The sequence below is a fragment of the Prinia subflava genome, chromosome 12 (assembly GCF_021018805.1).
Source record: "Prinia subflava isolate CZ2003 ecotype Zambia chromosome 12, Cam_Psub_1.2, whole genome shotgun sequence".
Lineage (NCBI taxonomy): Eukaryota > Metazoa > Chordata > Aves > Passeriformes > Cisticolidae > Prinia > Prinia subflava.
In genome coordinates, this window is record NC_086258.1 from 12,647,715 (window position 1) to 12,671,107 (window position 23,393).

The 23,393-nt window shown below is 59.4% G+C and overlaps 1 long non-coding RNA gene across 1 annotated transcript in view; it reads left to right on the plus strand.

Moving 5' to 3' along the window:
- The window catches only part of LOC134557067 (uncharacterized), a 36,301-nt gene extending 14,391 nt beyond the window's left edge, over positions 1-21,910 (plus strand). The window contains exons 3-4 of the long non-coding RNA XR_010081983.1: positions 15,415-15,538; positions 19,494-21,910. This is a non-coding gene — a long non-coding RNA (uncharacterized LOC134557067). The remainder of the gene's footprint in view (positions 1-15,414; positions 15,539-19,493) is intronic.
- Positions 21,911-23,393: the final 1,483 nt, after the last annotated feature.

Sequence of the window (23,393 nt, forward strand, 5' to 3'; positions counted from 1 at the left end):
GTCCCCAAATCCCAAACCTCCTCTGGATGTTCCTAAATCCACCTGTCCTCAAATCCCAAAACTCTGCATGTTCCTAAACCTGGCTGTGTCCAAATCCCAATCCCCTCCAGGAGGATTTGGCGGGATGGGGGAAGTGTTGGAATTTGGACAGCAGGGAGCAGTGCCTGGGGGTGGTGGGTGTTATATTGAGGGGATTTTGCCCCAAATTTGGGAGTTCTGGGGGGCTTTATTGGTTTTGACCCCAAATTTGAGGGGTTTGGGCTGGTTTGGGGCAGGATTTCAGCCCAAATTTGAGGGTTCTGCAGTGGTTTAGGGGTGGTTTAACCCCAAATTTGGAGGTTTTTGTGTTATTTGGGGGAACTCTGACCCAAATTCTCCCAAATCCCCATTGCAGCTGCCGAGTTCCTCACCTCCAGCCCCAGCCCCGTGTGCAGAAGGGATCTCAGCTCCCACCTCCCTGGAAGACGAGGAGATTTTGGAAATGTATCCAACAAGCCACTCCTTACTTTCTAAACTGAGGAACTCCTCTGTTCCTTAGGGGGAAGGAATTCCCTAATTTCAGAAACTGCTCAGTTCCTTAGGAGGAAGGAATTCCCTATTCCCTAATTTCAGGAACTCCTCAGTTCCTTATTCCCTAAACCAAGCCCTGCTGGAGCATCCAGGTGAGGATGGGGACAGGCTGCTCTGGGCTCTGCCCGCCCGGGGCCAGGAGCAGCTGCCGGGAAGGAGCCGGGACACCCCAAATGTCCCTGTGGGGATCGGAATTCCAGCAGGAATCCCGCTTGGAGCAGGACCTGCCCCGGGTTTCCCTCTTGCTCCATCTCCTGCCGCGGCGGGGGCACCTTGGCAGCACCCGCTCGGTTTTAATTGATGTGTTTTGACCTGATCGCCTCCAGTGTGACCCCGGGGGGCTGAGCCGGGGGGTGGCGGCTCGGGCCAGGTGAGGACGGCGGGATTTGGGATTTCTGTGCTCCGGGGTTCCCTGGCCAGGTGTCGGTGCGGGAGCCCCGGCTCGTAAAGCGGCGCTCGCAGAGGATTAAGGGGAAATCGCCGCTTCCCGGAGGGTTATAAACAACTGCAGGGCTCTTTAACACCTCCCCTGATCGCTCCCCGCCCTTCCCGGAGCATTCCTGCCTCTGGGATGCGGCTCTGGAGCCTGGGAATGCGCTGGGATGGAGCTGCCGTGCCAGGGGCTCCCGGGAGAAGGGGACAGGGACAGGGACAGGGACAGGGACAGGGACAGGGACAGGGACAGGGACAGGGACAGGGACAGGAGGGCTCCGCTGGGGCTGTGCCCTCCCCGTGCCCTGCTCTTCTCCCGGGAGAGGCTTTAGGGGATCAGCAAACCCCTCCAAGGGGCGAGGAGGGTTTTGGGGGACCCAGCACTGGGTCAGGAGCAGCCCCTGCTCCAGCCGGGAATTCCAATCTTCCAGAAGGGAATTCCTCACACGGCAGAGGGGAAACATCCCGGGACTGGGGCTGGTGGTGTTTGAGACACGGTGGGAGCCTTCCCTGAGGGCTAAGCAGATCCCACTGGGACATTCCCTGCCTGGAATCTGGGATTGGCGTGAGCCCTTCCCTGCAGGGATCTGAGTGGATCCCACTGGGACATTCCCTGCCTGAAATTTGGGATTGCTGTGTTCCTTCCCTGCAGGGATCTGAGTGGATCCCACTGGGACATTCCCTGCCTGGAATCTGGGATTGCTGTGAGCCCTTCCTGCAGGGATCTGAGCGGATCCCACTGGGACATTCCCTGCCTGGAATCTGGGATTGGTGTGAGCCCTTCCTACAGGGATCTGAGCAGATCCCACTGGGACATTCCCTGCCTGGAATCTGGGATTGGTGTGAGCCCTTCCTGCAGGGATCTGAGTGGATCCCACTGGGACATTCCCTGGCTGTTTTCCCGCTGCTTTTTTCCCAGCTCTGTTTCATCTCCCGTTGTGGAATTCCCCCGCAGTTCCCGCCTCCCCCTGGCTGCCCCTTCCCACGAGGAGGATCGGGGTAATTAAACATCGGGGTAATTAAACATTGTCCGGGCCGGGCACGGAGCGCCCCCGCTGTTTGCCCAGGAGATAAGGGACGGGAGATAAGGGGGTGTTTGCTGCCAGCCCAAGGACAGGGCCAGCCCCTGCCCGGGCAGGACAGGTCCCCCGGGCTCGGGGTGACACCTGTGGTGACACCTGGCGGGGCTGGCACTGCCCTTCCCATGGGCACGGCCGGAGCTTGGAAGGGAAAAATGAGGAGCGACCTGTGCCCTCGGGATGTGTCTGATGTGGTTAAAATCTCACTGCTGTTAAAATCCCACTGTTGAAATCCCACTGTTGAAATCCCACTGTTAAAATCCCGCTGTGCTGTGTCCTCAGGGAGTTTGGCACAGGGAAACCTCTGCTCACCCAGCGAGGTTCCCCCTGCTGTGTTTTTCCCGGTTTCCCTGTCCCCACACCCTTCCTTTGGGAATGGTGCTGGGGCTCTCATGGCTGGGTTGTCCCCCCTGGAGCCACCCTGAGCCCCTGGGGACGGGACAGGGCTGGCACAGCGCGGTTCCTCTTGCTCCCAACGGGTGGATGCCAGGGAATAAAAACCCCCAAGGTCTCCCTAAAGCCCTGAGCCCATCCTGCAGGGTTTGCTCGCAGCCTGTGCCAGCTCTGAGGTGAGATGAAAGGGCCCCGGCCCACCTGGGGCACACCTGGGGCACACCTGGAGCTCAGCTGTCACCTCCCGGCCCTTTATGGCCCTTTGTGGTGCCGCGGGCTGATAAGGGCTCACCTGGGGGTGTCTGATAAGGGCTCACCTGAGGGAAGGTGGAGGGGAGGGGGGGTTGGTCCCTGCCCTGCCCTGTCCTGGCTGCTCCAGGTACCCCTGGCTCTGCCTTGACCTCGGGAACGTCACCCTGGGAGCTGCTCCTGAGCAGAGATCCCGGTGAGGTTGGAATTCCCCCAACTCCAGGAGGGGGAGTTTCCTTGGCCAGAGGGGTTTTTTGGGATCCTCTGGGGCGGTGAAGCCGTGTGTCAGCCGGGGATTTAATCCTTATTTAAGGCTGTGTGTGAAAGCCGCCCTTGGCGAGGCAGCAGCGCGTTGTCTGTGGGAAGCTCGGGAGGAGGAAAACTCCCAAACTGCCATTTCTGGATCCCCTTTAATTCCAGGGATTAGGAGCCCAGCTCCTGCCTTTCTCCAAGCTGCCACGAGCGGGTTATAAATTCAGGTTGCTGTAGGGGGAACGGTGCTGCCGGAGCTCTGGATGCTCCTGGCCTCACCTCCCCACAGCCCAGGGAATGAACTGCTCCCCTTGGCTCGGGAGTGTCAGCAGGAAAATCCCGAGCGGGTGCTCCGTGAGATCCATCCCAACCTGGCCCTGCCCTGCTCCCTCCGGTGAGAGGAGCCAGAGCTGGGACCTCTCCTGCCTCTAGGGCAGAGGTTTTGCTTTGAATTTGGGATCTTGCTGTCGGCTGAGTGCTCTGCAACCTCATTTTTCTTTTTTTTATTAACCAACTCCGCAGCTTTTCTGTTTGTAAATTGAGTTCGGTAACAGAGCCCCGGAACCTGAAAAGCCAGGAAAGAAAGGAAAAGGAGTAAGAATCTGAATTTTCTCTGTGGTCAAGCCTGGGGATTTATTTCCCTTGGAATGATCCTGATTTTCACAGCTTGAGGACTGATCCAATTGCCGGGAGCCGGTGCCATCCTGCAGTGTCTGGGGAATGCTGCACTGGGTGTGGGGTTAGGAGATCCCTAATTAAGATCAGCTCCACTCAGAGGAACTTCCCTTTCCTCCAGCAGGAGCTGCAGAATTCCTGGGAAGGCTTTTGGGGGTGCAGCAGAGTTTGCTGCACGTTTTGGGCTCCAGCAGAGCAGCTGCAGCCTCTCCCCCATCCCAAAAAGTTCCTGCTGGGGCTGGGCCGGCGTTGAAGGCTCCAGCTTTGCTCCAGCTTAATCCTGACCTTTCTCCCCAGATTTTAGGATTTCTCCCCAGGTTTTAGGATGTTTTTCCCGGTGGTATTTTCTTGCAGCAGCCGATCCTGTCTGGGGCTGTGTGAGAGGATTAAGCCTGGCTCACCTCTGCTGCCTCATTCCTGGGGGCACAGAGCCGTGGCCTGGCTGGCACTGCCGGCTCCCATCAGCTCCTGGAGGACAAATCCCGGATTAGCAGAGCCACTGGCCGTGCTGGAAGTGCAGCCCTGCTAATTAGGTTTATGTAACCGGGCTCCCTAATCGGGGAGCCTTAATTGGGAAGCACGCTGGGGGCTCCGGTGGCCTCTGGAGCTGCTGAAGGCTGGGCTGGGCTGCTGCAGATTCCCAAAAAAGTTATTAAAAACAGCAGTGCAAAGCAGTTCCTGGCGGGATTGAGCATCCCGCTGGTTTCCACTTGTGGCTGGGACGGGAGGAGTCAGAGCATCCCGGAATATCCCGGTTTGGGAGGGACTCACAAGGTGCACGGGACTCCTGGTGCTCTGCAGCACATCCCAAAGGATCCCAGCTTTTCCCGAGGCCTTTGGAGCAGAGCCCGAGGCTCCCAGGAATTGTCTGCACCGGGAGGGATTGGCCTGAGCCGGTGCCCACCCAGTGCCAGAGGGGTTTGTCCCTCCCCCAGCCAGCTCTGGGTTTTCCCAGGTGGATTTTATGGGAATTCTGTTTCCCTGCACAACAAACCCCAGGGAAAAGGACTGGAGCAGCCAAAGGTAAACACAGGTTAGGTCCCTGCAGCAACGGGAGTTTCCTTCCAGCTGGGATCCAGTCGGGAATGTTCCCTCCCAGCTGCTGCTCCCCCTCCTCTGCTGGCGAGGGAGGTGGCACAGAGGGACACGGAGGGAGGCACAAAGGGACATCGAGGGAGGTGGCACAAAGGGACATCGTGGTCACCCGGTGCCAGGGGGAGCAGCTGGCCCTGGGACACCTCGGGGGGATCCAAAGGAGAGGCTGAGCTGCTCCTCCTGCAGAGGGGGTGGAATTTGGGATCAGCCCAATCCCACCCGGCCTGGGTCACTCCCAGGGCAGCCCCAGCTGTGCCAGGGCCTGGCCAGGCTCCCGGGCAGGGATTTCTGCTGGGACCCAGGGCCCTCCTTGGGAATGCCGACGGCTCATCCTCCCTCTCCTTGGCATTCCCATCCTTGGGGCCAGCCCTCAGTGCTCCAGCATCCCAAAATGCCAATCCCATGGCAGTGCCGTGCCGGGAGGGGGCTGTTCCTGCCGGACAGGCTGGTCCTGCACACCCCAGCCTGATCCCACCGGCGCTGCTGCCCAGCTTTGATCTGCTCCCAGTGATTAAATTCCTATCATCCACACTGACAGCTTAATATTCCTTAATATTCCTCAGCCAGGCTGCGCTAAATTAGTTGTGTCTGTCTTGCCAAAGCTGCAGAAATCTTTCTGACAGCTCCAGGCACTTGATACATTTTTTTCCCTTCCCCCCCCGCCACTTTTTCCTCCCTTTTCCCCCTATTTTTTCCCCTTTTCCCATACTTTTCCCCCCTTTTCCTCCTTTTCCCCCTTTTCCTCCTTTTCCCCTATTCCCCCCTTTTTTCTCTTTTTCCCCCCCTTTTCCCCTTTTTCCCTTTTCCCCCTTTCCCCCCCTTTTCCCCCTTTCCCCTCTTTTCCCCCTTTTTTCACACCTTTTTGCTCTTTTTTTTCCCCCCTTCCCTCCCCACTTTTCCCCTTTTTCCCCCCTCTTTTTCCCCTTTCCCCCCATTTTTTCTCAGTGTACAGTGGGAATTGTCTTTGCTTTGTTCAGGGAATCCTTTCCCGAGTTTCCCACGAGCTGCTCTGGTGCTGCTGGGGTCCCTCCGTGCCCTGGAGTGTGGGACTGGGATCTGCACGGGACCAGGCTGGGGCCTCCACAGAAAGTCGTGTTCTCATGGGTTTGGAATGATTTCCTCTCTGAGTCTTGGTTTAGGTTGAATTGTTCCCATTTTGTACCCGAAGGCCTTGGGCTTTTGGGATTCCTTGGAGCAGCTGATCCCTTTCACGTCCCTCTTGGATCCCCTGTTGGATCTCAGATGTTCTGGGGTGAAATGTGGCACTTTGGGGGCTCCTGAGCCAGAGGAGGAGGAGGAGCAGATTTTGGTGAGGATCCGCTGGCAGCAAATGCATCCCAAACCTTCTCCCAGGACTGGTGATCCCTTGGGAGGGCAGGGCTGGAGCAGAGACTGGGCAGAGCTGGAGAATAAAGCAGAGATTTATTGAAAGACCTTGAGGATCCACCTTGGGCAGGACAAGAGCCTGGCCAGGGCTGCACCCAAGGGGGACCCAAAATGGTCCCAAATGGACAAACGCTGCCCAGGGCTCACCCTTGGATCAGTTTTGCTCCATTTGCACTTTGGGGTTGAATTGTCCAATTGCAGCTGCAGGCTGGGAGGTCCCATCCTTCTTGTTGCTCCCTGCAGCCCCCCTTGTTTGTGCTCTTGGGGCTGAAAGTTGTCCTGGGTGTGCAGCAGGAGAAGGATTTGTTTTGTGTCCGTGCTGTGTGCAGAGAGCTGAGTGAGCCTGAGTGTGAGCCCAGAGCTGCACCCTGGGCACCACAGGGGCTGCAATAAATTAAAATAAACCTGAAGGCATCACTGGGACATCTCCTCCTTCCCTCTCCCCACAAACAGCACCTTTGGGTGCCCTCAGAGCAGGGTGCCGATGGCACACGGGACCTCCCGCCGCGCAGAGAGGGGAAGTGACACCAGATCCACCTCGACCCAACGCGCTCTCCCTGCCAAGAGCTTAAGGAAGGGGAAAAAAGCCCCACCCCAGCAGCAGCAGCAGCACCTTCCCTAATTGCCACACGGAGAGGCAGGAATTCCAAATCCGGAGTTAATCTCCGGCGGGGATTAGCGGAGCATGCGGCGTCTTGTCGGATGCGGCTGCAGCGCTGGGGCTGTAATTTTTCCAGACAAGAGGGAGGTTCCCGCTGGAGCCCAGCCCTCCCCACGCTGCCCCAGTGACCCACTGAAGGCTGGGCTGCTGCAGATTCCCAAAAAAAATCTTAAAAACAGCAGTGCAAAGCGCTGTTCCTGGCGGGATTGAGCATCCCGCTGGTTTCCACCTGTGGCTGGGACGGGAGGTGTCAGAGCATCCCAGAATATCCGGGTTTGGGAGGGACTCCTGGTGCTCTGCAGCACATCCCAAAGGATCCCAGCTTTTCCCGAGGCCTTTGGAGCAGAGCCCGAGGCTCCCAGGGCTCGGTGTCTGCTCCAGGAGGGGCAGCGGTGCCCGGGTGACCCATCCCAGCGCTGACCAGCAGCTGTGGGTGGGGATCCTTTATTTCCACAGGGAATTCCTCACCCAGGAGCTCGGGATGCTGCTCGTGCTGCTGGAATCCTCTGTCTCTAGGAGGAGGAGGAGGCTGCAGCATCCTGGGCTCGCTGGGAGGAGCTCCCCGCATCCCGGGCTTTGGGAGCTGCTGCTTTTGGCAGCTCCGAGGAGCCCAGCTCGGCTTTGGCAGCGCCTGAGCACACGGAGTTAATTAGCGGCTGTTAATTGCGCTGGGAGGTTGGGAATTGGACACGTTCAGAATTCCAGAGCCGCCGTTTCCAAGCTCCGGTGGAGCTCCTGCCCCAGCCCTGGAGAGCGCCACGTTTAGCCCGGGGAAAAGGCAGCACTTGATGGGTTTGGTTCCTTCATTCCTCCCCTCCGGGCCCGTTTGGAGTTTGGCCGTTCCCTGCTGGGTCTCTGGCGGTCCGCAGCCCCCGGGGGCAGATCCCGGGGATGTGGGGCACAGATCCCGGGGATGTGGGGTGCAGATCCCGGGGATGTGGGGTGCAGATCCCAGGGATGTGGGGCGCTGATCCCGGGGATGTGGGGTGCGGATCTCAGGGATGTGGGGCGCAGATCCCGGGGATGTGGGGCACAGATCCCGGGAATGTGGGGCACAGATCCCGGGGATGTGGGGCGCTGATCCCGGGGATGTGGGGCGCAGATCCCGGGGATGTGGGGCACAGATCCCGGGGATGTGGGGCGCAGATCCCGGGGATGTGGGGCGCTGATCCCGGGGATGTGGGGCGCAGATCCCGGGGATGTGGGGCACAGATCCCGGGGATGTGGGGCGCAGATCCCGGGGATGTGGGGTGCGGATCCCGGGGATGTGGGGCACAGATCCCGGGGATGTGGGGTGCAGATCCCGGGGATGTGGGGTGCAGATCCCGGGGATGTGGGGTGCAGATCCCGGGGATGTGGGGCGCGGATCCCGGGGATGTGGGGCGCGGATCCCGGGGATGTGGGGTGCGGATCCCGGGGATGTGGGGCGCGGATCCCGGGGATGTGGGGTGCAGATCCCGGGGATGTGGGGTGCGGATCCCGGGGATGTGGGGTGCGGATCCCGGGGATGTGGGGCGCAGATCCCAGGGATGTGGGGCGCGGCGGGGCCGGGCCCACCGGGCAGCGCCGCCCTTGGGTGCGGGAGGCTCCCGGGGCTGGGGATGTTTCCCATCACCTCACACCTCTCCAGCCTCATTCCAGCTGGGGCAGGGGAGCTCTCCTGTTATCACAGAGCCAGGGAACGGCTTGGATTGGAAAGGACCTGGAGTCCCATCATGGATCTGTCCCCATGGGACACCTCCTGCTGCCCTGGGCTGCTCCAGGGATGCAGGAGCAGCCACAGCTCTCTGGGAATTCCATCCCAGCGCCTCCCATGCAGGATTGCTCCCAGTTATCCCAGCTCTCCCTGCCCTCTGGCATTCCCTGTGTGCTGTCAGCCCTGCTGGCCCTGGGGACAGGGACTGGGGGTGTTCCCCGGGCTCTGGCACAGCCCTGGCTCTCCAGCCACCCCCTGGCTCTGCTCTCCCTGGTTTTTAGAGGCTCCCTTCAGGCTCTGGAAGGGGCTCTGAGCTCTCCCTGGAGCTCTCCCGTCTCCAGGTGAGCTCTCCCAGACTCCAGAGCTGCTCCAGCCTTTGGAGCATCTCCGTGGCCTTGGCACTTTCCTCAACATTCAATTATAATTATAATTATAATTATTTACTGCTCCTGTCAGCTGGTCCCTGAGCTGACAAGGCTGGGGGAGGCTGGAATGGCTCAGCTGAGCCCTGGGACACTGGGGGACATCAAGGGGACACTGGGGGGACACTGGGGGACACTGGGGGGACACTTTTTCTGCTGGGCCTTCCTGCCCTTTCCCAGCCCGACTGGGGGGAGTCTCTGTGCCTGCAAGAGGTTAAAGCTTTGCCCCTGTGTTTACTTTCTTGGCTGCCTCGGTGCATAAAAAGCTGTCAGCACCTCAGGTGGGGATTTATTTGGGCATTAAAAAGGGCCCGGGGCGGGCGGATGCAGACACTCGGCAGCTCCCTGGAAAATGTGCCTGCAGCACAACCCCGGCCTCTGCACACAGCTCGCCCTTTAATAAGTGCATTTAATTAAAGTCATATAACTTTTTTTTATATATATTATTATTATTAAAAAGGAGGGAGAGGAGGGGAGGGATAATAATAATAAAAAAAGAAAGAAGTGGGGCCTGCTGAGCTGCAAGCAGAGGTTGGGATACAAAGAGGGGGTTTAGAGTGTGGGTTTAATGGAAAAGCCATCAACAACGTGTTGTGTTGCTCCTTGTTTCCCAGCCTTGCTTGGGGTTGGGAGGAGAATTTGAAGGGGTTTCTGAATTTCCAGGCTGCCTTTTCCCCCTCTCCCCGCTGCTGAAATTTTGCAGAATTATGAATTTTTCCAAACCCGGTTGCCAAGGGCTGTTGCTCTTGGATGGAGCCACTGTTGCTTTCTCTGCTTGTTTAACCTTTTCTCTCTTTTCCTTGGATCTGGGGGGATCCTGGAGCCCCCACGTCGGCTGTGAGCACCTCGAGAGCCACCCCCTGTGGGGAGGAGGAGCTTTGGGAAGGGGCTGTGGGGTGGGGGAGGCTTTGGGGTCCTTTATCCGTGCGCTGATCCCTGCTGGGCTGGGCTGGGCTCGTCCTGCTCTGAGGGAGCTTTTCCCACCCAGCAGAGCACCAGGACAGAGCAGCAGGAGCTGTCACTGCCCAGATTTCCCCTGGAATGCGGGCAGGGCTCGCAGAGCTGCGGCTGCTGAGCCTCGGGGATCAGCGGGGTTTTACCGGCTCCTTTCCCAAATCCCTGCCCTGCTCCGGGCTGTGACATCCCAGCCCCGAGCTGTGACATCTGTGACATCCCTGCACCGAGCTGTGACACCCCAGCCCCGAGCTGTGACATCCCAGCACGGCATTCCCGGCTGCATCCTCCCCGCCTGCTCCTTGTCAGGATCGCGGTGCTGCTGTTTTCCTGATTTCCCTCCCGTTTTCCTGATTTCCCTCCTGTTTTCCTGATTTCCCTCCCGTTTTCCTGATTTCCCTCCCGTTTTCCTGATTTTCCTCTTGTTTTCCTGATTTTCCTCCTTTCCGAGCTTCCCAGGAGCTGGGAATGCCCCACACGCGCATCCATCTGCCCGTGCTTCTCCTCTCCTCCTCCCCGGGCGTTTCGTGGAGCGCTGCCTTTGGCATTCCCAATTTATTCATCTCCCCGAGGGGATCTGCCGGGGACAAAACATTCCTGCTCTGGGGAGGGCCGGTGCCTTTCCCGGGATCTGGGATCTGGGATCTGCGGCTGTGGGAGGGCCCCGCGGGGCGCGCAGGTACGGACACGCAGCTGGGGCGCGGAGACTGCAGATGTTCCTGGAATTCCCAAGCCGGATCCGAACAGGATGCGCCTGGCGGGGGGAGGAGGGCGCTTGCCAAGAGCCTGACATCGGGACGGGATCGCTTCCAGCCTTTCCGGCGGCTCCGGGGATTCGGGGCTGGAGCGGGGATCGGGATGAGCCCCGGGCAGCCCCCGGCCCCAGCGCCTCTCCAAACCCTGCTCTCTGCTCCCTGCACAGCTTCTCCAGAGCTTCCTGGGCTGTTTTCCCAGGAAAATCAGCTGTGCTCGTGCGAACGGGGCAGCCTTGTCCCAGAACCTTTCTCCTCTTGTCATTCCCGAGGTTCCTAAATCCTGAATTGTGGGCTGGGGCTGCCCTGCAGTGAGGGAATGTCGTGTCCATGCCTGCGCCTTTTTCCAGGGTTTTTTTCTTGGATTATCTGCACTGCTGAGGAGTGGGATGGGTTCCATCCCTGCAGGTGATGCTCTGGTTCATCCCTGCTCCTGCGGGGCCAGGACCAAATCCATTGGAAAGGAGAGTGCAGGAATTGGGAATCCTGTGGATGGGAGGGATTGTTCTGCAGGAATTGGGAATCCATGGATGGGAGGGTTTGTTCAGCAGGAATTGGGAATCCATGGATGGGAGGGTTTGTCCTGCAGGAATTGGGAATCCTGTGGATAGGAGGAATTGTTCAGCAGGAATTGGGAATCCATGGATGGGAGGGTTTGTTCTGGAGGAAATGGGAATTCTGTGGACGAGAGGAGTTGTTCCTCACCCCGGGGTGTTGCTGCCGTGCCCCACATTCCCTGTGTGGATCTCTGTGGACACAGGGAATTGTCCCTGCACTTCTCAGACTTCTCCCGAGCTCCTCAGGGAGCACAGACGAGGTCCCTGCCAGGAATCCCAACATCTGCACAATTCCTCGGCAGGAAATGGTGAAATCCTCCCTGAGGTGAGGAGGGAAAGGGGCTGGATCTGTGCATCCACCCCTGCCCTGTCCCTGGAGCAGGACTGGAGCCCCTCAGCCTGAGGAGGATCTTTTCTATACCTACATCGAGTTAAATTAGATTTCAGCATTCTGTCAATATTAATTTCTGTCTTGTTGTTCAGTTTAAATATAGATGAAGTATTGTTCAGTTAAATTAAGTTCTGTTAAGTTTGAGCCCAGTTAGTTTTATGTTACTTATATGTTTTGACAAGTTTAAGTTTATGAAGTTTGGATAATATTCACATTATATAGCCACACCTCTGGGTGATTCCTGCCTTGCAGCAGGGAGTTTTCCTGCATTTCCAAGGAATTCCAGTGGTGCCAAGGAATTCCAGTGCCTGCAGGGTGGCACCTCCTGTTGGAATCACAGCTCAGGGCTCCAGCAGGGGTGGGAGGCGGCTTTGCCTGGATGAGCGCCCCGGACACAGGGCTGGGTGTTCCTGCTTGGACTCATCCCTGTTTTCCTGCTGCCAGCCAGCTCCAGAGCCCAGAGCTGGCAATTCCCTGTGGGAATGGGGCTCTCCTGCTGCTTCCCAGCGAACAGGACCTGTGGAAGCACCTGGGGCCCGGTACCCGGGCTGGGTGGCACCCCGCACTCCCAGTGCCCATTCCCCGGGATTCTCGGGATTCCCGGGATTCTGCGGGATGCCAGGAGCTCAGCCGGGCTCTCCCCAGCAGCTGCAGCCTCCCGCAGACCCCCCGCGCTCCAGCCCCGAGGCTCTGGGCCAGGAGGGGCTCCTGGGGGTTTCGGAGCAGATGTTCCAACACCACGGATTGTCCCCTCCGTCCTCCCAAACTTCCTGCCCGGCTCAGCCCTGGGACTCCAAATGGAAAAAGCAGCTCGGGGCTGTTGTTGTCTTGGAATCAAAACCTCCCTGGCTCCCGGGGCAGTTCGGGAGAGGGGGTGTTGCTCCTCGGCTGGTCCCGCGGGGGGATCCGGGATAACCATCCCCACCCTGCTGGGGTGACAGGGCTGTCCCCAGGGCACCCCTGGTGGGGTGACAGGGCTGTTTGAGCTGTCCCCTGTCCCCAGGACACCCCTGGTGGGGTGACAGGGCTGTTTGAGCTGTCCCCTGTCCCCAGGACACCCCTGGTGGGGTGACAGGGCTGTTTGAGCTGTCCCCTGTCCCCAGGGCACCCCTGCTGGGGTGACAGGGCTGTTTGGGCTGTCCCCCCTGTCCTGGCGAGCTGGCACTGAGGGCACAGTGTCCCCTTTGTCCCTCCCCGGCCTGGGGCGGGGATGTCAGCAGGGAACGGCCCCATCCAGGAGAAATCCTCTTCCCGAGGCCGGACCGCGGGGAACTCTCTGGACTCTCTGTGCCTTGGATGGAGCTCAGGAGCTGTTTGTGGCTTTGTCCCCCTGCCCTGTGCCGTGCCCAGCCCCGCTCTGGCCCCCTGAGCCCCCCTGAGCTCCCTCGGGTGGGCTCTGGTGGCTGCAGGCAGCTGCAGCCTCCCAGCCCGGCCCTTTGAAGGGTTTGTGGCTGCCCACAGCGACCTGGCGGGGCTGAGGTGCTCTGGCCGCCGATTTCAGGACCACCAGCGAGCTCAGGGATGGGGCTGTGGGCACCTTTTGATACCAAAAGATATCTGAAAGGCAAATATTGAGAAATACCTGGGCGGAGGGAGCCAGGCTGGGATTTTGGAGCCCCTGGCAGGAATGCTTGATGTATCCCCGTGGGTGGCACATGAAAGGTGAGGCCAGGTTATTAATTTGGGGGGCTGGAGCCCCTGGCCGGCTCTGGGAGACCACCAGAGCTCTGAGGGGGGTTTGGACAGAGCAGCTCGGATTCATCCTCCTCCTCCTCCTCCCTTCATCCCTAAATACCACCCTGCGGAGAGCAGGGAAAAACAAATCCACTTCAAACAGCCCCGTGTGGTGGTGTTTGTGCCCCTGCAGCGCTGTTTGTGCTTTTGTTGCTCCCCTGGGTTTTATGGAAGAGTTTTTTTCATGGAAACGCTGCTGTGGGGTGGGATGGATGCAGCCACCACCCTCAGAGAGCCCTGTCACAGCTGGGGGGGTGGGCAGATCCCAGGTGATCCCAAATCCAGGTGATCCCAAATCCAGGTGATCCCAGCTCCATTCAGAGCTGACTCAGTGCTCAGGCTGTGCTGGAGGTCCCAAGTTTGGCTGGGGGAGTCCTTCCCTCCTGGAAGTCCCACGATATCCCAGGAAAATGCATCTCCCATGGTGAAATAATCCAAATGTCCACACCAGACCCGATTCCATCCCAGCAGGGTTTTCCTGTAGCTTTTAAGGATGGAAGATGGATTTGGGGGCTGATCCAGGGCCAAGCCCAACTCCCTGCTGGCACCCTCTGCTCCCCCATTTCCATGGAAAATGATCCCAATCTCCCAATCCCCACTGGAAGGTGGAGGTGCTCCATGGTGCCAAACAGCCTGGGGATGTTTTCCTTCCTCTTCCCAGCAGGAACATCCAGGTTTTCCCTGGATCCCTCTGGGACGCCGGGCTCTGATCCCGGTGTTCCCTGGATCCCTCTGGGATGCCGGGCTCTGATCCCGGTGTTCCCTGGATCCCTCTGGGATGCCGGGCTCTGATCCCGGTGTTCCCTGGATCCCTCTGGGATGCCGGGCTCTGATCCCGGTGTTCCCTGGATCCCTCTGGGACGCTGGGCTCTGATCCCGGTGTTCCCTGGATCCCCCTGTGATGCCGGGCTCTGATCCCGGTGTTCCCTGGATCCCTCTGGGATGCCGGGCTCTGATCCAGGGTGATTTAACCCTTTGGCGCAGCGATGTCCTTGAAGGATGCCCAAACCCCTGCCTTGTGCCGGGTGACTTCCAGCAGCTCCCAAACCTCCTCCTCTGAGTTTTTCCCGGGCTCTCAGGAGGAATGGCCAGGAAATGGTGGGAGACAAACTGGACATTCCCATGGAAATGTCTTTTGGAGACAAACCTCCTGGCTCTTCACTGCCCCAGCGCCCTGAGCCACACGTGGAGCCACATTTGGTGTTTCAGAGCTCATCTTCTGCCCTTCCCCGCATCCATCAGCCCCTGTGGAATCTCCTCTGCTCCCATTCCATAAAAACCCACCCAGAGGCTCTCAGGGTGGGAATTCCTTCACTCCCAGCCCCAAACCGGCCCTGCTGCGGAGCTGGGGCCGCCTCCCTGGCACGGGGACCCCGGCAGGGGTGGGCAGAGCCCCGAGCCGGCCCTGCTGCTCCGGATCCCCGCTGAGGGAGCGGGCTCAGCTCCAGGGTGTTTGTCTTGGAGATTAAATCTGGAGAGCCTCCGGTCCGGGAAAGAGGGGCAGGAGGGAGGGGAGGGAGCCCAGCCCTGCGGGGAGCACACCTGTTAACCCTCTGCAGGCTGGAAAAGCCATGGGTGGAGGGAGAGGGAGAAGGGAGAGGGCAAAATGGGGCTGGGCAGCACCTTGGGAGAGGTTTGATCCCAGTTTGGCACTGGGGATGATCTGTGGGAGCCCACAAAGCTGGGAATCCTCAGGGGCTGCTCCCCACAGGGCTCCAGAGCCCCTCCCTCAGCGTGGGAGCTGGGGCTGGCACTGGGGGGACTGGGCTGCCCATGGATCTCTGTCCTGGGTTCTCCCCCACCCTCCCATCCATCCCAGAGGTCTCCAGCTCCTCTGGGCACCCCCTGGATGTGGAGCCTCCCTCTCCTCCTGAGTCCAACCAGGGAGGGAAAACCCAAAGCTCTCGGGCTTGGTGCTGCAGTGCTGCTGCAGGGCTGGGTTAGGGTTTAATCTCTCCTTTAATCCCAAAGGAACAGCTGAATTTAGGGAGATGTAGATCTTATCCATGTGTTATCCGTGCTCTATCCATGTTTCACCCCAGTTTCCTGTTCCACTTAATTTAATTATTTAAAATGAAGTAATTTAAAAGGAATCACTTTTGAATTTCCCCTTTAGGCCTCACCAGTGCCTCAGCCCTGCTCGATGCTCCCTGAGGGTTTTTGGTGCTGCTCTCCAGTTCCAGGCACCCAAAAGGGACAAAGAGCCCCAAATCCGCTCCCCTCTGAACACCAAATTCCAGGTGAGTCCTGAATTTCCCCAGCCCCTGCTCCTGAGCCCTCCTCACTGCAGCCGAGAGGGAATTTTGCCTCTTGATCCAGCCGAGGTCGGGGTGGGAATTAAGCAGAGTTTTGCTGCGCTGATTTCCCTCTGCTGGGTTCTGTCATTATCTTTTTATAGGGAAGGTGTGTTCCCGCCTTTCCTGCCGTGGCAGAGGTGCCCTGGCACACCTGGCTTCGCTCAGTGCTTTGGGAATTCTTTGGGATTGGGATGGAGATGCCCTGGGGGCTCCCCAAGGGTTCCGGGTTTTTTACATCCCCCAATCCTGAGCCTCCGAAATTCCCCCTTTAAGGGAAATTCCTGGAGCATCCCGGGGCTCCCTGGGAGTGGGACTTGGGAAAGGAGATTCCTGCCCTCGGGAAGCACGGCTGGATCATGCCAGGGCAGGTTTGGCTGCTCTTGGGTGAGTCCCACCGGCGTCTCCAGGACCAACCACTTCCACTGAGCTGGGAGAGCGATGCTGGGGCTGGTGGGGCTCACTGGGATCATGGGCAGGGGGATTTCTCCCTTCCCTCAGGGATATCAGATCCTGTGGGATGAGCAGATGAAGGCTGTGGTTGTTGGAAGCTCGGTAGGGAGACAGGATCCTGTCAGGCCGGGGGGCGTCTCCCTCTGCATCCAGCCCTGCTCCTTCCAGCGAGGTTTCACCCCCTCATTTTCCATGGAAAGAGGGAAGGGGGAGAGGGGAGAAGGAGGGGGGAGCAGGGAGAATTAATCAGCTTAGGGTCAGCACAGGAAGAAACACTGCTGACATTGGTAATCCCCGGGCTGGGGATCAGCTCAGAGCTGCAAATCAAAGGGCAGCCGGAGGGGTTTTCCTCCTTCCCTCCCTCCCTCCAAGGACAGGGCAGGACCCCGGGGTGGCTTTTGCACCCTTGTTTGGTGCCACTCCCCGATCCGAAGCTTTCCAGAGGACATCTGGACCCAGATGTGCGGATTTGGGGCATCCCCAGGGGAGCAGAGGGAGGAAATCTGGGAAATTGGGAATTGGGGGATGCACAGCCAAAGCCATCCCCTCCCTGGGGACAAACAGGGAGGGTTTGCAGCGCCCTGCCCACCCTGCAAGTTTTATTCTGGAATGGGAGACGGGTGTGGGAATGAGGAGGGAACCCCCTGGAATCCCTTTTGTCCTGGGATCCAAGCCCTGCTCACCTCGGTGGCTGCAGGGGGGACCTCGGAGCATCCCTGCCCCGCAGCAAATGGAGATCTCCGTGCTGGAGAGGAGGGGGCTGAGCCCTCCAGCTCCTCTGGGACATCCAGGGATCACAGGAGCTCCTGCAAGGGGAGGGCTCCCACCTGCCCACAGCGAGGGGCTCCGCAGTTCCAGCAGGAAAAGCAGAAATAAGCAGAGCTCCTGCCCAGGGAATGTCACTGCACGGCTCGCGGCCATCCCTCAGCCTGGCAGGGGTTTGTCACTGCGGGGACACTTTAACAAATGACCCAGAACTGGCAGCAGGTCCTGGAACCTGGGGCAGTGTGGGCTGATGTCAGCCCGTGCCTCTCACCCTGCTGCAAAAATGAGGGGGAATGGGACTTTCTTCATTCCTGGCCCTGCCTGTCAGCCCCCGGGTGACACACAGGGCTTGCAGGAACCTTCCAAGAAAGCTTTCAGGAACCAGGGTGGCCTTTTCCTGCGGGGAGGGAGGGGAATTGCTCGACAGCAGGCAGGACAGGTTGGAGTGAGTGAAGGAGAACATGCTCAGGGCTGTGCCCGGGGGTGAGGAGCTCTATTTTTAGGCCTCCACCTGTGCTCGGGTTTGGGGGCTTGGTCAGGGCTGGAATTGGAGGAGGAAGCTGCAGATGGAGCTGGGAGCTGTGCCTGGGGAGCAGCTCTGAGTGCATCCCCCGGATCGAGCCACAGCCTCACCTGTGGCACCCCAAATCTCCCCTGGGTGCAGCCAGGGCACGTCACAGCCACCCCTGCCAGAGCCCTGGGTGCTGCTGTGGTGTCCTGGGCTCCCTCCTGCAGCTCCTCCTGCGCCTCAGCTCCCTGAGGGGTTGGTGGTGTCACACCTGAGGGGACATCCCCAACCCCTGGAGATCCAGGGTGATCCAGGGGGGGATCCTAGTGGAGAAACCTCTTTCCTCCTCTCCTGAGAAACGTCCACCTCCTTCATCCCAGTCCTGCTGCTGCTCCCTGGGCGTTTCCCTGTGTGCTGCTGTGACTTTGTCACCTTTGGGGACAGGGAGAGGTTTCTGGGCAGCCCCGGAGGTTTCCTGAGAGGTTTCCCTGGCATGGCAGGAGGATTTGCACTGGGGATGTGCAAACCCAGCCAGGAGCTCCACACCACGGTGGTTTAATGACAAAACCCCTGGGCTGTTTTGGGGTTAAAGAGGCAGAGTTTGGGGGTTTCTCATCCAGTGTGACCCCCAGCTCGGAGCATCCCCTGCGCGGGGGGCCGGGGCGGTGTGGGTGAGTCAGAGCCGGGGCTCGGTGACTCACGGAGCTGCCAGCGCCTGTCTGGCCGCGGTTATTCATTAACACCTTCCCAGGAAGGGAACAAAGCGCTGCTCCCGCCCGGAGCGTCAGTGACAGCCCTGCAGAGCCGGCCCGGCTTTGGGGAGGTTTGGGGAGAACCGCTGGGGCCAGGACTCGGCTGGCGCTGCCAGGACAAGGCTCAGGGAGCGGTGGCAGTGGCAGGGGGCTGCCCTGGGCCTGGCTCGCCCTTCCAGGCTGGTTCAGTCCTCCTGGAGGGAGGCAGCTGCTGCAGCCCTGGCACAGCACTGGGGTCACGCAGGAACCCCCGGCCCTGCCTGGAGAAGCTGTGGCTGCCCCATCCCGCCCCTGGCAGTGCTCAAGGCCAGCTTGGAGCAGCCTGGGATAGTGGCAGGGGTGAAACGGGATGAATTTTAAGGTCCCTTCCCTCCCAGACCGTTCCAGGACTCTGTGGGTTAAACTGGGGCCACCCCCACGGCGCTGAACCGAATTCACACATTCGGGGCGTGCTGATGTCCCCAGGACGGGCAGGGGACATTCCAGGGTACATTCCCGGTGTGTCCATCCCCGCAGTGCCGATGTCCCCAGCATGCACAGGGGACATTCCCGGTGTGTCCATCCCCGCTGTGCCGATGTCCCCGGCAGGCACAGGGGACATTCCCGGTGCTCCCTCCCTCTCCCGCCCCATCCCGCTCAGCCCCGGTTCATCCCGAGCTGCCCGAGGCCTCCCCGGGGCCGGAGGCGGCAGGAAGCGCCTTTGATCGCCGGGTGTTCCCCGCGGTTCGGAGCCGAGATAAGAGATCAGAGCCGCCCCGGGGCTGCGCTATCGCTGCCCGCGCCTCTGATCGCTCCCGCCCGCGGCGCCTTCAAAGGCGGCGCTGCCCGGGCGCACCCACAGCGCACCCCCGGCCTTTGGGGGAGCCCCCCGAGGGGATGGGACCTGCCCGGGGAGGGGTTGGACCCTCCGGGTGCTCTCCTCGGGTTCTCCTGGGGTGTCAGAGCCATCCCCCCATCCCAAATCCCGCTGTTCTCTGCTCCCCAGAGCCGGGGAATGTGGGGTCGGTGCCCTGCAGACCCCAGTGATGCCCGTGAGGTGCCGCTGGGGTGTCAGCACCATCCCCCCTGTCCCAAATCCCGCCCTGCACGGGTCCGCAGAGCCGGGGAATGTGGGGTCGGTGCCCTGCACAGCTCCGTGGTGCCCGAGAGGCAGGAGATGCTCGGGGCAGGCAGGAGATGCTCGGGGCAGGCAGGAGATGCTCGGGGCAGGCAGGAGATGCTCAGGGCAGGCTCAGGAGCATTTGCAGCTGCTCCAGCTGTGGGAGCGCACAGGAGAGGCTGCGGGAGAGGAGGAAAAGCCTCTGGGGCTGCTGCTCCTTCTGCTCCATCCCACATCGCCCCAAACATCGGATTTGGGGCCGAGGAAGGATCACCCCCTGCCCCAGCCCCCCGGCCCTTCATTAACACTGTTTTTCCTTTGCAGGTCCGTGCTGAAGGCTCAGGTGGGGGACAGAGGGGACAGCCAGGAGCAGCACCCGAGGATGGACCCTGGAGCTCAGGGACAGCCAGGAGCAGCTCCCGAGGATGGACACGAGCTCAGGGACACAGGGGACAGCAAGGACAGCCAGGAACAGCACCCGAGGATGGACCCTGGAGCTCAGGGACAGCCAGGAGCAGCTCCTAAGGATGGACACGAGCTCAGGGACACAGGGGACAGCCAGGAGCAGCTCCCGAGGATGGACCCTGCAGCTGGAGCTCAGCAGGGACCAGCAGCTCTCCCCGGGCAGCCGTGGAACATCAGGGCTGGGACAGGTTCTTCCCCCAGCTCCAGAACCAGAGCCAGCTCCTCCCTGGAACTCTGCATCCCCTCACCCTGCAGGAGCTGAGCTCCCCCGCGCTGGCAGGGCTCCATCAGCCACTTCTGGCTTTGGGAATTATCCTGCTGGATCCTGGCCATGGATGGATGGATGGATGGATGGTGAGGAGCTCCCGGGTCAAACAGGAGCTCAGCGCTTTTCTCCGGCAAGGACCAAGCACTCGCCTGCTTTCCAGTGGATTTTTTTTTGTCTTTATTTTTACCCCTCTGCTTTTTTCTGCTTTTTGGGGGTTTGGGTGTTTCCTGAGGACGCTGGAGCTGCAGTGGATCCCGTGGTGGGATCTGGAACCTTCGGAAGAGCAGGAGCTGAGCTGATGCTGGGGTCTCGAGGCTCACCCTGGGCTGGGTGGCCCCAGCAGGGTCCTCGTGCCACACCTGGGACATCCCAGCGGGTCCCAGGCAGGAGGGAGCGGGAAGCAGGCGCAGGAATGGGGGGACCTCAGCCAGGGGAATGTCACCACTGCGGGAATGTCACCCTCAGAGACAATTAAATTGCATTTAATAAACCCCACTGGCTCCCTGAGTGCTGGATGTTCTTTTCCATTTGCCACATTTCCGGGGGATTTCAGGGATGCCTTGGATTGTCCAGGAAACCTTGAAAGACTCCTGCCCTCACCAAACCACCCCAGGAGTTTGACACTTTTATTTTGCAGGAAAATTCTCCCCTGTCCTTTCCCTCTCCCCTTTCCAGCCTTTAACCACCACTGCCACCCCTCCTGCTCCAAAAGCCACTGAAATGCAAATTATTTCCCCTAAAACCCCACTGTTAATTGTCCCTGGATTCTGTTCCCTCCTACCCTGTGGCACCGGAAGGTGCCGTGTGGAAATAGAACATAAAAGGGATATTTATGGACTGGAAATATCCCTTTCTGATAATTATTGTTTTTAGGATTTAGAACTTTATTTAACAACAAAAAAGGGGTCCTGCCGTATAAAAAGCACAGATGGACCACGGATTATTCAAATTAATTATTTGGGAGCAGCCAGGGTGGGTGGAAGTTTCTCCCACGATTATTTAGGTTGAAAAATGTTTCCAAGGTTGAGTCCAACCTGTGATTGATCCCCTCCTTGTCCATCAGACCCCGAGCTCCCACTGTGCCATCCTTTTCCAACACAATTCCAACCCCAAATCCCGCATGGATCCATGGCTGGCGCTGCCTTTCACCCCAGGGACACATCCAGGGGGATCCCAGTGCTGGGGTATGGGATTTTTGGGGTTTCTGAGGAGCATTTCCCTCACAGGCTGTGGGAATGGGACTTGCAGAGAATTTTTACAGCTTGATAGAAAGTTTACATACAAATCCATACTGTGTAAACCTTCTACCAAGCTTTGCTGTCCCACCCTTCACATGAGACTGAAAATGGAATAAAATAAAAGTTTTGGAACCCCTCTCAGCTGCCCCATCTGTGGATCAGAACAAGAGGACAGAACAAGGGCGACTCTGCCAAAAAGCCTTTGGATCCCCCAGCCCCGACCTGCTCCAAGCAAACACCGGGGCAGGGTGGGCCTGGATTTACCTGGCTGAGCAGCTGGAAAAGCAGCCCGGCCTCCCTCCCAGGAAACCCGAGAAATCCGTGGGGATTTATGAGTTTGCTCTCCCAAATGCAAATATTAACCCTCGCTGCCCGGGGGCAGTGCTCCTGATACCCTGCTAGGAATTCCCTGGCTCCTCCTCCGGCCTGGGAGGGTTTTGGGATGCTGTTCCCCAAAAAAAAAAAGGTGCCAGAGCCCCTCTCTGGGGAAGGGCTGGGCAGGCTGGAGCCCAATCCCCCAGGAATGGGAATTACCCCAAAGCTGCTCCCGGCTAAGCTCATTTTCCCTCTAAGCCTCCCTGCTCTGGTGGCCCTCAAGGAGAGGAAATTCTGCTGGCAGAATCTTCCAAAGGAGATTTCCTGGGGCGTGGAGCCGTGAGCAGGGGGAGCCAGCCCTGGTTCCAGCTCTGGGAGCGCTGTTCCTGCAGCTCCTGCAGCTCCTGCATCTCCTGCAGCTCCTGCAGCCCCTGCAGCTCCTGCAGCTCCTGCAGCTCCTGCAGCTCCCGCAGCTCCCGCAGCTCCTGCATCTCCTGCAGCTCCTGCAGCCCCTGCAGCTCCTGCAACTCCTGCAGCTCCTGCAGATCCTGCAGCTCCTGCAGCTCCTGCAACTCCTGCAGCTCCTGCAGCCCCTGCAGCTCCTGCAACTCCTGCAGCCCCTGCAGCTCCTGCAGCCCCTGCAGCTCCTGCAACTCCTGCAGCTCCTGCAGCCCCTGCAGCTCCTGCAGCTCCTGCAGCTTTTGCAGCTCCTGCAGCCCCTGCAGCTCCTGCAGCTCCTGCAGCTTTTGCAGCTCCTGCAGCCCCTGCAGCTCCTGCAGCCCCTGCAGCTCCCGCAGCCCCTGCAGCTCCCGCAGCTCCCGCATCTCCCGCAGCTCCTGCAGCTCCTGCAGCTCCTGCAGCCCCTGCATCTCCTGCAGCTCCTGCAGCTCCTGCAGCTCCTGCAGCTTTTGCTCCCTCCTGCGCTCTGCAGCTCCTGCAGCTCCTGCAGCTCCTGCAGCTCCCTGCAGCTCCTGCAGCTCCCGCTGATGTTTTCCGGGTGCTGGGAATGGCAAAACCTTCCCCCTGCATGGCCTGACGTCCTCCCCCTCTCCAAATTAAAGTGCCAGCCCTGCCTCGGCCTAATTAAAACCAGCAAAGGGGACTGGGCCAGGCTGTAAAATTCTAGGACAGTTTTATGTGGAGCAATTAAAAGGAAGGTAAAAAAAAATTGTTAAGAAATTAAACACTAATTACATTTTTTTTTTTTTGGCCAGCTGAGCTGTTTTGGCAGCGGGGCTGTGAGGGGCGTGCAGGACATGGGATGGTCGCTTCCCTGCTGCCATAAATCTGCTGGATCAAATATTCCCCTGCTCCAGAGCCCTGGAACTCATCTGCTGCCAATTAACCTAAATCACATTTTTTCAATTAAAAGTCGAGGCCCGCTGGCAGAGCTGGTGTGGAGGGAGGGGGTGGCAGGGGCAGGGCCTGGAAGGGAGGTGCAAATATCTGTTTTAAAGGGTGTGACCCCATTTGAGTGTTTTCCATGTGAAATGGGGTGTAAATTTTGGAAAAATTCATCCCATCCAAAATGGACTTTTTGGTGGCCCTCTCATGGATTTAGGGTTGTTGTCAGGGTCTTCCCAAGGCCTTCAGGTCTTGTCCCAGATGTTGGAAAAACCTCTGGGGAGCTGTGAGAGGACCCCTGGCCCGAGCAGGGAGTCCCACCCGGGACTCCTGGGGTGGTGGCAGCTCCCTGGCTCCAGCAGGGCTCCTTTGGGGTGGGTTCTCTGCCCTGGTCCCGTTTTTGGGGTGGGCATTTCCAGCCTGGGCCGGGCAGGGGGTGCCAGGGTGCTCCAGGGAAGACGGAGCCGTCCCGATCCCGGTGTTTGGGGTGGGAATGGAGCCTTGCACAACACCGGGGATAATTGGATGGGGAAGGAAGCCGCCGCTTCCTCCCTCTGTGTCTGGTCTTGCTCCCGAGCGCTTTTCCCTCGTGCT